Consider the following 12,223-nt stretch of genomic DNA (forward strand, 5'->3'; position numbering starts at 1 on the left):
TCGGCAGGATCTAAATGAGGCATTGATATTTTGTTTTGTCTACATGGTTTTGTTGTGTATTTTTTTATTTTATTTTGTTAAAATAGAAACAGTGGCTGGCTCTGGACAACAGAAGACTACAAGTGGATGGCCAAGACAAAAATAAATACGATGGCAATCAATGGCCAGTGACTACTACTTCTCAACTGAAGTTTTTTTTTGTTTTCCATGTCTTTGACATTGTTCCATCTTCTCTTTTGTGATAGTGAGGATGTTAAACTGGTAAGATGAGTGAGGTGGAGGAACATGTGCCTGAGGAAATCTTGACTCTTCGGGAAGAAGTGCAGAGATTACGAGTGGCTAATGAAAAACTTCAGAGAGGAAGAGGTGCCAGTGCAGGTACCTCTGGTAATGGCACTATTGCTGGTGGGGCTCACCAAATTTTCCTGGTCCACAACCTAGACCAGAAAGTTTTGTTTATATTCAAAGAGAGAGAAAGTGCCCCCACTTCTCCGGCTCGAAATCTAAATCTGATATATTGATTTATGATTGGATAGAAAATATTGAGTCATGCATGAGGGATAGGAATATGAGCGCTAGGGAGAAGGCCCTCTTCCTTTATGATCATTTGGAAGGAGAAGCAAAAGCTGAAATCAGATTCCGCTCTTTAGCCGAGCGGGAAAATCCGGATACAATCTTAAACATTTTAAAAGAAGTTTATGGTTCCTCCTCCTCCTTTGTCAGCCTGCAAAGAAAATTCTTTGACAGAAAACAGAAAGATGGGGAGTCTTTAAAAGAATTTTCTCACTCTTTGTGGGCTCTAATTGAAGAAATCAAACGTGCTTACCCTAATAGGTTGACAGACCCAGATATGTTAGTTAGAGATCAGTTCATGGAGCATGTACGTGATGTTTCCTTAAGACGAGGCTAAAGAGCATTGTGCGTCAAAATCCGGCTGTTGCTTTTATAGCACTACGGCATGAACCAATTAGATGGATGGAAGAGGGTGGGCGCCCCTCTGGACAAACTCGAGCCGAGCTTCACCACTGTGGGGTGGATCTAAATGTTGAAGGGGCTTGTCATGCAGTGGGGGTGGGAAAAGGGTTTGAAGTTTCTGTCTTGCAGGAACAGCTTAACCAACAGCAGTCACAGATTAATAAAATACTACTGAGTCTGTCTAAGATAGTATCTGTGTTAACCCAGCCTACTTCTCGTCCTCATAACCCCAATTACCAGTTTAACCTGTTAGCCAGCACCCCCCCCCCATTATGGGACTCACAGCTGAAAGTGCTCTAACTAACTTATAATTGTAATAGTTTCCTACTTCAGTGTGTTACAAACATAATTGTGGTGTCTTTAGAAAGAAGACCCTTTGGGCTTCACTTTTTATCAACCAGATTTGATAATGCTCAAAAATATTAAAAGTTATAGACACTAAAGTGCCTTGAATTTTTTTTACCACTCTTAAATATTTTTTTTATTTGATATAAAAATACATGAAATAAGTCCTGGAGCAATCTAGAAAAGTAATGGGTTGAAAGCCACATGTCTCATGAGTTTCTATTTCAAATCTGAATAAAATATCATGAAAAATGAGACTCCTGCAAATATTTTTCTGAGACTATGTCTACACCCCCCACCCCCCCAAATATAAGAAAATATATTTCCCAATAGTATTGAAGGCTTCTACAAACTATTTAGTCAGTAAACATACCACTGCATAGTTTTTTTTTCAATTATAAAACACTAGACATAAACTTAGACATCATATAAATTATTTATTTGAGCAGTAGAAAAATACAATAAGAATAATTTGAGTAAGAAAAATAAGAATAATAAGAAAAATAAAAAAAGATTTAACATTGTTTGCCAATATAGAACATCCTGAGATTGCTAGAGATGCATATTTTACAATGAATTACGATGCAAATAAGTGCTGATGTGCTGATGGCCACTTATACAGATGGTAATAACACAAATGTGCCGAAGTAAATAATCCACTCTCCCTATTCATATAGACGCGTTCACTTTGATAGCTGTGACCATTCAGTAATAGCGAGCTGATTTGGGCTGATTTGCACTCAAACAGATGGTAATCATGCAGATACATTCACATTCAACATAAAACACACTCTCACATATATAAAAACTCTCTAAAATAAAAAGAAAGACAGGAATTTGCGATCGCTGTAAGTTCCGCCTGCATCAGCTGACAGGTGCGTCAGAGCGCGTCACCAGCTCTGAGGAGAGAGCGCCAAATTCAAATAAAACAATTTTCCGCCTATTTTTCATTCATTCTTTTTTCTGGTGGATTGCCTCATTCTGTTTGTAGACACTGTATGCTGCAAAACCGTGCCGTGTTTTTACTACCAAGAGGCAGTTTTCGACCGTGAGTTATTCCACAACGGACGCAAACAATTCTGTCGCTGAAGAAATGAAATGTAAACAAAGGAATTATGATCCATATTACAACGTTATTGCTTCGTTGGACTAAACGTGCTTCATGAGATGTCGTTCAGTTGACCCTTACCTTTCTAACTAAACCGGGATTTACAGCTGTGGATGTGTTTATGACTCGTTATAAGACGGATCTGGTATGTACAGCGTTTTCAATGTTTATTTTTTTATGTGAACTGCTTACACAAATGTAGCAAATACAGTCTTTATAAGCTTTCCATTGAAAAACAGCGATCTGTCGTCGATGCTTGAGGCTTAGATCTTTATAATGATACATAGTTTGTCTAGATTAAATTTGTCCTGTTTCATTTAATCTATTCATAATCACTTGCATGTGCGTGTGGGAGAGGCTTTAAGAGGCTTTGAGGACAAGGACGTCGGGGTGCAGGTTAACAGGTTAACCCGGAAGGCCAACCCATCTGTCTCCGATGTCGTAAGCCTGGGCATGTCCTCCGTTAGTGTCGACAGGGACCAAGGCAGCGAACAGCCAGTTTACCCAATGTCCAGCCCGAGGAAAATCCTGCAGTTACAGGACAGTCAGATATGCATCATATTGATCCAAGCACTGTGACAAACAATCCTAGTCCCTCTAATCAGGTCTTGCTCTCTTCGGATGAGTCAATCTCACTTGTAGGTAAATGCCCTGTTGTGGAGGTAAAGATGGGGGGTGTTAAAGTAAAGTGTCTACTGGACACTGGTTCTATGGTGACAACAATCACAGAGTCCCTTTTTAAGGAAGTATTACAAAATTGGGGAGCACCTAGGCTCAAGTCATGTGGGTGGTTGGCATCAAAAGCTGCAAATGGTTTAAATATCCCCTATGTTGGATATTTAGAGATGGATATCCAGGTACTGGGTAGAACCTTTCCTTTGGTGGTGAAGGATGCCCCTGGCACACTACAGCAACATTCCATTCCTGGGCTGTTAGGAATGAATGTCATTTCTCAGTGTTATAGGGAGTTGTTTGCACAACAGGGTGAGGAATTATTTGCTCCTCTAGGTGCTGTTAAGGCAGAGGCCTGTTGGGAGTCTGTGCTCCGCTACTGTCGCCACCAAGATGTGTGCCATTTAACTCATGAGGGTCAGGTGCGGGTCCTAGAAAGGGGTGGGGAATTCATCCCAGCTGGGTCACTTAAGTTTATTAAAGTCACCTGCCCAAAAGTCCCACATACGCCACCTGCCACAATGCTGTTGAAACCTGGAGGCTCCGATCTTGCCCCAGGTTTGCTGTTGTCCCCGTCGTTACTCAGTGTTTCCAATGGTGTGACATATGTTCCTGTAGTAAATGTAGGATCAACTGGTGCTACTGTCCACTCAAAGCAGGTGCTGGGGATGTTGCACTCAGTGGTTGACATTCAGGCAGAGGAGCTGAAGTTTGAAGGGGAGAATGGTGATGTTGCCCTAGTTAATATTCATACTGCTGGGGGGCCACCTGCCTCCATCTCAGAAGTTCTTGCATCTTTACACTGGTCAGAGCTTTCACCTGAAAAGGAGGGCCAAGCAAAACAGCTGTTAGAGAGGTATAGTGATTTCTTTGCTAGATATGATGGAGATCTGGGTTGCACTGATGAGATTGTACATGAGATAACTCTTTTAGATGATGCCCCAGTCTGACAAAGATATAGGCGAATACCCCCTACACAGTGGCAGGCTGTAAAGGACCATATAAAACAGCTTCTGGACAGCAGAGTGATCAGGGAGAGTAGCAGCCCTTACGCATCACCCATTGTCCTGGTGCAAAAGAAAACTGGAGAGCTACGGATGTGTGTCTATTACCGTCAGCTTAACGCCAAGACAAGAAAGGATGCCTACCCATTACCTCGTATTGAGGAGTCATTGGATGCCTTGTCAGGGGCCCAGTGGTTCTCAACTCTGGATTTGGCTAATGGCTATAATCAAGTTCCTGTTGCTGAGAGAGATAAGCCAAAAACTGCATTCTGTACCCCCTTTGGCCTGTTTGAATTTGAAAGGATGCCATTTGGGCTATGTAACGCTCCCGGCACGTTTCAGAGGCTCATGGAGCGAATATTTGGTGATCAGAGCTTTCACTCAGTTCTTTTATATCTGGATGATGTCATAATCTTTTCTTCTTCTGTGGCCCAGCACTTGCAGAGACTGGAGATGGTCCTTAGCCGACTCCAACAGAAAGGGCTTAAGGCAAAGCTGAGTAAGTGCCACTTTTTCAGGAAGGAAGTGCAGTACTTGGGACATCGCGTGTCCAAAGAAGGTGTGGCCACTGATCCAGAAAAGGTGTCTGCTGTGAGTAACTGGAGGAGGCCTTGTGATGTGACCGAAGTCCGATCATTTCTTGGATTTTGCAGCTATTATCGTCGCTTCATTAAGGGGTTTGCACCGTTAGCGGCCCCACTTCCCCAACTAGTGGCAGATGTAATTAAAACTGCAAAGGTGTGTAGGACCAGGCCAGCTGCCGTCCTTCCCAGTATGTGGACTGAAAAATGTGAGAGAAGTTTCACTGAGTTGAAGAGCAGGTTTGTAAGTACTCCCATCTTGGCATTTGCTGATTTCACAAAGCCCTTTGTCTTGGAGATAGACGCTAGTCCCCAAGGGCTAGGTGCAGTCCTTTCTCAGGAGAAGGAGGGAAAATTGAGACCGGTGGCATATGCTAGTCGCTCATTGCGTGGTTCGGAGCATAATATGGAGAATTATAGCTCCATGAAGCTGGAGTTCTTAGCATTAAAATGGGCGTTTCAGAAAAATTCAGAGAGTACTTGCTTGGCAGCAAATGTAAGGTTTACACTGATAATAACCCTTTAAGTCATTTTCAGACCCTGAAGTTGGGGGCTACTGAACAAAGATGGGTTGCCTAGTTGGCAGCTTTCGACTTCACTGTACACTACCGACCAGGAAAAAATAATGCTAATGCTGACTCTCTCTCTTGCCAGTACAGCATGCAGGCAGAGACCACAGATCTGGAGACTGACCAGCTGAGAGTTGAACCTTACCAAATCGGAGTCCTTCCAAGTCGATCCAATGCTGAACTGGCAATGTTGCAGGGGGTGGATCCTGTTTTGAAAGACTTTCTGTCTCTTTGCAGACTAGGAAGGCCTCCCACCAAGGAACAGCGGACCAAACTCACCAAGGATGTACAACATCTCCTCCGGCAGTGGGATCGTATCTTGGAGAAAGACGGCCTGCTGTACCGAAAGACAACTGCCCCTCATGGAGAGCCATACACCCAACTACCCCTGCCGCAGTGTCTTCACCAGGAACTTCTCCGGGGTCTCCATGACCAACATGGACATTAAGGAGTACGCCGAACTACTGACCTGGTGAGGCAACGGTGTTACTGGCCAGGGATGGGAGTAGAAATTGAGAAGTACTGTCAGAATTGCCAACGCTGTGTGCTGTCTAAAGCTGTCCAGCCCAAAGTCAAGACTTACCAGGGGGTTCTGCTAGCAGGTCAGCCATTAGAAGTACTTGCCATAGATTTTACCCTGCTTGAGTCTGCAACAGATGGCAGGGAAAATGTCTTGGTCATGACCCAGGCAATCCCAACCAAAGACCAAAGTGCCAGAACAGTGGCGAAGATCCTAGTTGACTGCTGGTTCAACCGCTTCAGAGTGCCTAAACTAATACATTCCGACCAAGGGAGAAACTTTGAGAGTGTACTCATCGCACAGTTGTGTCAGCCATATGGGATTGAAAAGTCTAGAACAACAGCATACCATCCCCAAGGGAATGGCCAATGTGAGCGATTTAACAGGACCCTCCATGACCTCCTCCGATCGCTCACTGTGGAAAAGAAATGGGCGTGGCCAAAGTACATCACTCAGTTGGTGTGGGCATACAACACTTCTACCCACCGCTCCACTGGTCATTCCCCTTACTTGTTGATGTTTGGCGTGCTACCTCGACTCCCTATAGATTTCCTCTTGGGGGCTAACGACACCGAAGAAACAAGTTCTTTGGATGAATGGGTCATACGGCATCAGGAACGGCTTCAGGTAACTCGTGAACTAGCCCGCAAGAACATGGAGGAGGCAGCAGATTACCGGCAGCGAAACCACAATCAACAGGTGTGTGATAAGGGTTTTACAGATGGCCAATTGGTCTACTTAAAAGATCACCACTGCCAAGGTCGTCGCAAGATCCAGGATGTCTGGTCACCAGCACTGTACAAAGTCGTCAGGACACCAACTGGCCCTGGTGGGCCCTACACTGTCACATTGGCTGATGGAACTGGTAATGTCCGGCAAGTCCACAGAACAGAGATTAGAGCATCACAGTTGGATATCATACCATCAGTACCAAAGGTCCCTCAGCCATCCACAAAAACTACCCAGAAGGTTATTCCACTTGCAGTGACGAAGATGTCCTTACCTGAATAGAAGCAGCAACACCTACTCCAGTAGCTGCTGTCACTCCAGATCCGCCACCAATGGCCCCCAGTGAAGTTGCAGAAGTACCTGTGGAGGAGGATGAGAGTTGGGACGAGGATGACGATGATGATGATGATGATGACAGTGATGAAGGGCACCCCCAACTTCAAAACAGGTCACCAGGTCTTAGACGCACCAGGCGGGTAACAGCTGGAAAACACAAGAATCCTCACAATCTGCCAAGGTCCACAGTATCCAGTCCCAATGTGGGGGTGGTAAGGGCTGCTGCATTCCTTGGGGCTAAGGTTTGATCGTCGGGGGCGACGACACCTTTTGGGAGGAGTGAGTGTGGGGATCTACACAGGCAGGCACACAACATAGCTGCATCACGTTCACACAACACCCAGGACCACATGATGTTTTGAAAAGTCACATGACCAATTAGGAAGTGATAAGTGTCTGCTGGTTGCAAGGCAGATTCTCTTTGTGTTGGTGCTGGACACTGTTGTGCACTTTGGGCTTCTTTTTCATGTACAGTCGTGGCCAAAAGTTTTGAGAATTACATAAATATTGAAAATTGGAAAAGTAGCTGCTTAAGTTTTTATAATAGCAATTTGCATATACTCCAGAATGTTATGAAGAGTGATCAGATGAATTGCATAGTCCTTCTTTGCCATGAAAATTAACTTGAAAAAAACCTTTCCACTGCATTTCATTGCTGTCATTAAAGGACCTGCTGAGATCATTTCAGTAATCGTCTTGTTAACTCAGGTGAGAATGTTGACGAGCACAAGGCTGGAGATCATTATGTCAGGCTGATTGGGTTAGAATGGCAGACTTGACATGTTAAAAGGAGGGTGATGCTTGAAATCATTGTTCTTCCAATTTTAACCATGGTGACCTGCAAAGAAACACGTGCAGCCATCATTGCGTTGCATAAAAATGGCTTCACAGGCAAGGATATTGTGGCTACTAAGATTGCACCTAAATCAACAATTTATAGGATCATCAAGAACTTCAAGGAAAGAGGTTCAATTCTTGTAAAGAAACTTCAGGGCATGCAAGAAAGTCCAGCAAGCGCCAGGATCGTCTCCTAAAGACGATTCAGCTGCGGGATCGGAGTGCCACCAGTGCAGAGCTTGCTCAGGAATGGCAGCAGGCAGGTGTGAGTGCATCTGCACGCACAGTGAGGCGAAGACTTTTGGAAGATGGCCTGGTGTCAAGAAGGGCAGCAAAGAAGCCTCTTCTCTCCAAAAAAAAAAAACATCAGGGACAGATGGATCTTCTGCAGAAAGTATAGTGAATGGACTGCTGAGGATTGGGGCAAAGTCATATTCTCCGATGAAGCCCCTTTCCGATTGTTTGGGGCATCTGGAAAAAGGCTTGTCCGGAGAAGAAAACGTGAGCGCTACCATCAGTCCTGTGTCATGCCAACAGTAAAGCATCCTGACACCATTCATGTGTGGGGTTGCTTCTCATCCAAGGGAGTGGTCTCACTCACAATTCTGCCCAAAAACACAGCCATGAATAAAGAATGGTACCAAAACACCCTCCAACAGCAACTTCTTCCAACAATCCAACAACAGTTTGGTGAAGAACAATGCATTTTCCAGCACGATGGAGCACCGTGCCATAAGGCAAAAGTGAAAACTAAGTGTTTTGGGGACCAGAATGTTGAAATTTTGGGTCCATGGCCTGGAAACTCCCCAGATCTTAATCCCATTGAGAACTTGTGGTCAATCCTCAAGAGGCGGGTGGACAAACAAAAACCCACTAATTCTGACAAACTCCAAGAAGTGATTATGAAAGAATGGATTGCTATCAGTCAGGATTTGGCCCAGAAGTTGATTGAGAGCATGCCCAGTCGAATTGCAGAGGTCCTGAAAAAGAAGGGCCAACACTGCACATACTGACTCTTTGCATAAATGTCATGTAATTGTCGATAAAAGCCTTTGAAACGTATGAAGTGCTTGTAATTATATTTCAGTACATCACAGAAACAACTGAAACAAAGATCTAAAAGCAGTTTAGCAGCAAACATTTTGAAAACTAATATTTATGTAATTCTCAAAACTTTTGGCCACGACTGTAGGTACTGTTGGTTATGGTATAGCATGATTAATCACTGCCATTTGAATTTTAATATTTATTTTGTTTTTATCAGGGTAATTTCTAGAAGTGCGTGTCTACTCTTCATGGAGGACACAGGCTTCTGCATGGAGTTTTAAAATATGTTGTGATCATCTCATTGTGACCTGAGCTGCTGGGCTGCATCGGTAAATGCCTTAATATGTACATTTGCCATTGAGTGTTTTATATCTGCATTGGAACATGTTTTAAAATACTTTTTCTGTCTGTAGCAAAGGAATGTTCACCTTTGTCTTCATATGTCAATGAGCTGTGGGACAGTTGAGCATACTGAAAAGTAGGCCTATATTTTCTAGCCATGTTTGAGTTGACTATGCTATGCTGTTTAATGAGGCTGGCAACTAACATGATTGTTTATTTCCAAAAAGGGACCAGGCCAGCTGGTTTGTTTGTGTGATTGTGTGATGTGATTTTGCTTCTGGGCCTACCACCCATGTGCCCTACTTGTAGTAGCATTGTTCCTTAACTTCTGGTGCTATCAATGCTGGTGGTTCTCCTCTCTAACTATGTCTTCTGCTTAGGCTATCCCTGTACAAGGCCGGATCCACACTGATGCTTTGCCCCTTCTTGCCAAGGGACCACATTGTTAGAAACATTGGTTTGGGGTGTATTTATAACCATAACACGGTGTGAGATTTTTGTCGTGGTATCTGAAGATCTTGAATGTGTGGTGCTTGGTGTGTTGCATGCTTCTTCTGGTGCTGGGTTGCTGTCTCCTGTTTCTTCTTGTCTCACCAGGGTCCTCCTGAGCAGGGGTTTCGCATTGGCTGATCCGACCTTCCTAGACTGAGGAGAATCCACCAATTGTTTAGCAGTATTTAAGATCCATTTTAATAACTTTTCCACACTTTTTGTACTAAATTGTAATAAATTTGGAATACATCTATATATCTGCCTCTTGTCAACTGTCCCTTTGTGGGGAAAATATAGAGTTAGCTACACTACATTAAGGGAAGACTTGTGGGTCCTCCTGCCCATCATCAGGGGGTGGCGTAGTCAGACCGTAAAGATTTACTGCTTGACGGGTACCACAAAACCATGCCAATCATTAAGCTAAATATTAGCCTCAACTGGTCAAAAGCTTTTTTTTCTTCTTTTTTTTAAATGGCAGCTATGGGGCAAAGTAAGCCACATGTTGTAGGGTAAATTGAGTCTGCATTTTAACTTACCATAAGGCACTGTTGTTAAAGGGTTTGTTCACCCACAAATGAAAATTAGGCTACAGTTCACTCATCCTATGTGTATGACATTTCTTCTTTCAGACAAATCCAGTCAGAGTTATATAAAAGATAGTCTTTGATCTTTCAATCTCTATTGTTGCAGTTAGAGGGTGTTGCATTCCTTCAGTCCAAAAGAAGTGAAATAAAAAGCCCCTTTCCATAAAAAAAAATTGTCTCACATGGCTCTGGGGGGTGAACAAAGGCCTCCTGTAGCGACTTGAATGAACTGATGTTTTAATGTGATATCACTAGTTTAGTTCATATGAGTATTAATTGTAGTTTATTCATAGGGACAGTGTACAAGTGCACCAAATCCTTCTCTGATAAGAATCAGAAAATGTGTTTCACATTATTATCAGATATATCTTTCCACCTGTAGTCACTAATGGCCTACAAACTCTGTTTAGTCTGGAAGGCTACAACTTTGGTGTTCAACATATTGTTTCAGACATCTAAACAATTAAATATTGAAATTTAAACTTCATTTGGTTGGTTTTATGTTGTTAAAGTTAATTTTATGAAAAGAAATGTGAATGTCTGTAAGAGGAAAATATTAAATTAGTTTTTATATTGTTATTTATTTCACATGGGTTTGAATCAGATTTGGTCAGATGGTCATTTCAGATGGAGCATTTTACCCACTGACTCGACTTGGGTCAACTTAACAATAACCCTGAACCATGGGAACACTTTTTTTTATAAAAAGCTTTATTTTTAGAACCCTTTGTCATAGATACATTCTGATCATTTAAAATGATTTCATTAAGGGTAGTATTAGATAGGATAGATACTTTCATTGTATCTCTGCATAATTTTCCCTTATCTTGATTTTTGAAGTAAAAAATTTCTAATCTTACCCCACTCTCTCTTATAAGTATTAGACATTTATTTAATATTTTACAGCATAAATCTATATTATATACTAATAAACAACTCATTTAGAACATTTATATGATTTTTAAACAATTTATAGGCCTACTATTAATATGGTTTTAATAAAATATGTTATAGATTACTTGTATCAAGACAAGTGATTATAACGTGGACTATAGCCTACTTAATTACAAGAATTAAAGTGTGACAAACAGCTAAATGTTCTATATGATGATTTACTTGCTGGCTTGCTGGAGCTTTGAATTCATGTTTGCAGTGTTGAACTGCCTTTAGCAGCCTCCCTTCGCTTTTTCTCTCAAGTGTGCCAACAACAGCGGATTATGTGTTATTTAATCTTTTTTATTTCTATGTGAATTGTAATGCATCTACCTGATAATGTACGAGCTCCGAGAACTGTGGTCTCTACTCAGGCACACAGGTTTTGAGTGATGCTGCAGGACAGTGGGAAAATACAGAGCGAATTTGCGGAATCAGCGAATCTTTAGCGGAGTGCTAACAGAATGCATTTAGCTCAGCTGAGGGTGGAGGGTGTTGTGAGAGGGGCACCTCAGCCGATGAGGACAAAGGAGCGGTGGCTTTAGCCACCGGGCCACCCACCTGTGCACAGCCCTGCCTAGAGGGGCTTTTATTATAAAATGAACAGTGTAAAATCCAATGTGCATAGGTGGTGTAAGAAAGCCCCATTGTTTCCGGCGTCTGTGGTGAGTTTGGGTAGCAAGCATAGTGTTTTCTCAGTCCGCGACTCTGAGAGAGGAGAAATGGAAAAAACATTAGTCTTGGAGGTGGTTTCTCACTTGCATTCCCTTTGCCCCATAAGTGCATATCCTTCATTTGCTGAAAAGTGGCGGATGTCCCATGTAGGCTGAAGGAAAGGGCTGGGTATTTTCATTGCTCACTATGAGTACTGAAGGCTGCATTATTTGTGCCGACAGAGTTAGGGCGGCCTGCCAGTTTCCCTTGGTAAGATTCGAAGTGGAGCCTTTTGTGTCTATAACCATATATATATATATATATTAAACAACAGGGGGAATCAGTAACAGGGGGAATTTGCCTCAACAATATTGCATTGTTGTAGCGCATTGTCAGGGATGGATTTCCTGAGCCGAAGTCCAGCGTTTGTATCACCTTTGGTCCTTTCAAAGATGTTGGAAAGAGCTGGAACAATAATGGTTTCCTCAACTGAGA

General features: G+C 42.7%; 1 long non-coding RNA gene across 1 annotated transcript; it reads left to right on the plus strand.

Annotated features, from left to right (window-relative positions):
• The first annotated feature begins 7,120 nt into the window (after nt 1-7,120).
• LOC132157682 (uncharacterized) lies at nt 7,121-9,947 on the plus strand. Its single transcript, XR_009437591.1, has 4 exons — nt 7,121-7,312; nt 8,941-9,052; nt 9,137-9,201; nt 9,446-9,947. It is a non-coding gene; the product is annotated as an uncharacterized LOC132157682 (long non-coding RNA).
• Nucleotides 9,948-12,223: the final 2,276 nt, after the last annotated feature.

This window comes from Carassius carassius, chromosome 15 (genome assembly GCF_963082965.1).
Source record: "Carassius carassius chromosome 15, fCarCar2.1, whole genome shotgun sequence".
NCBI lineage: Eukaryota > Metazoa > Chordata > Actinopteri > Cypriniformes > Cyprinidae > Carassius > Carassius carassius.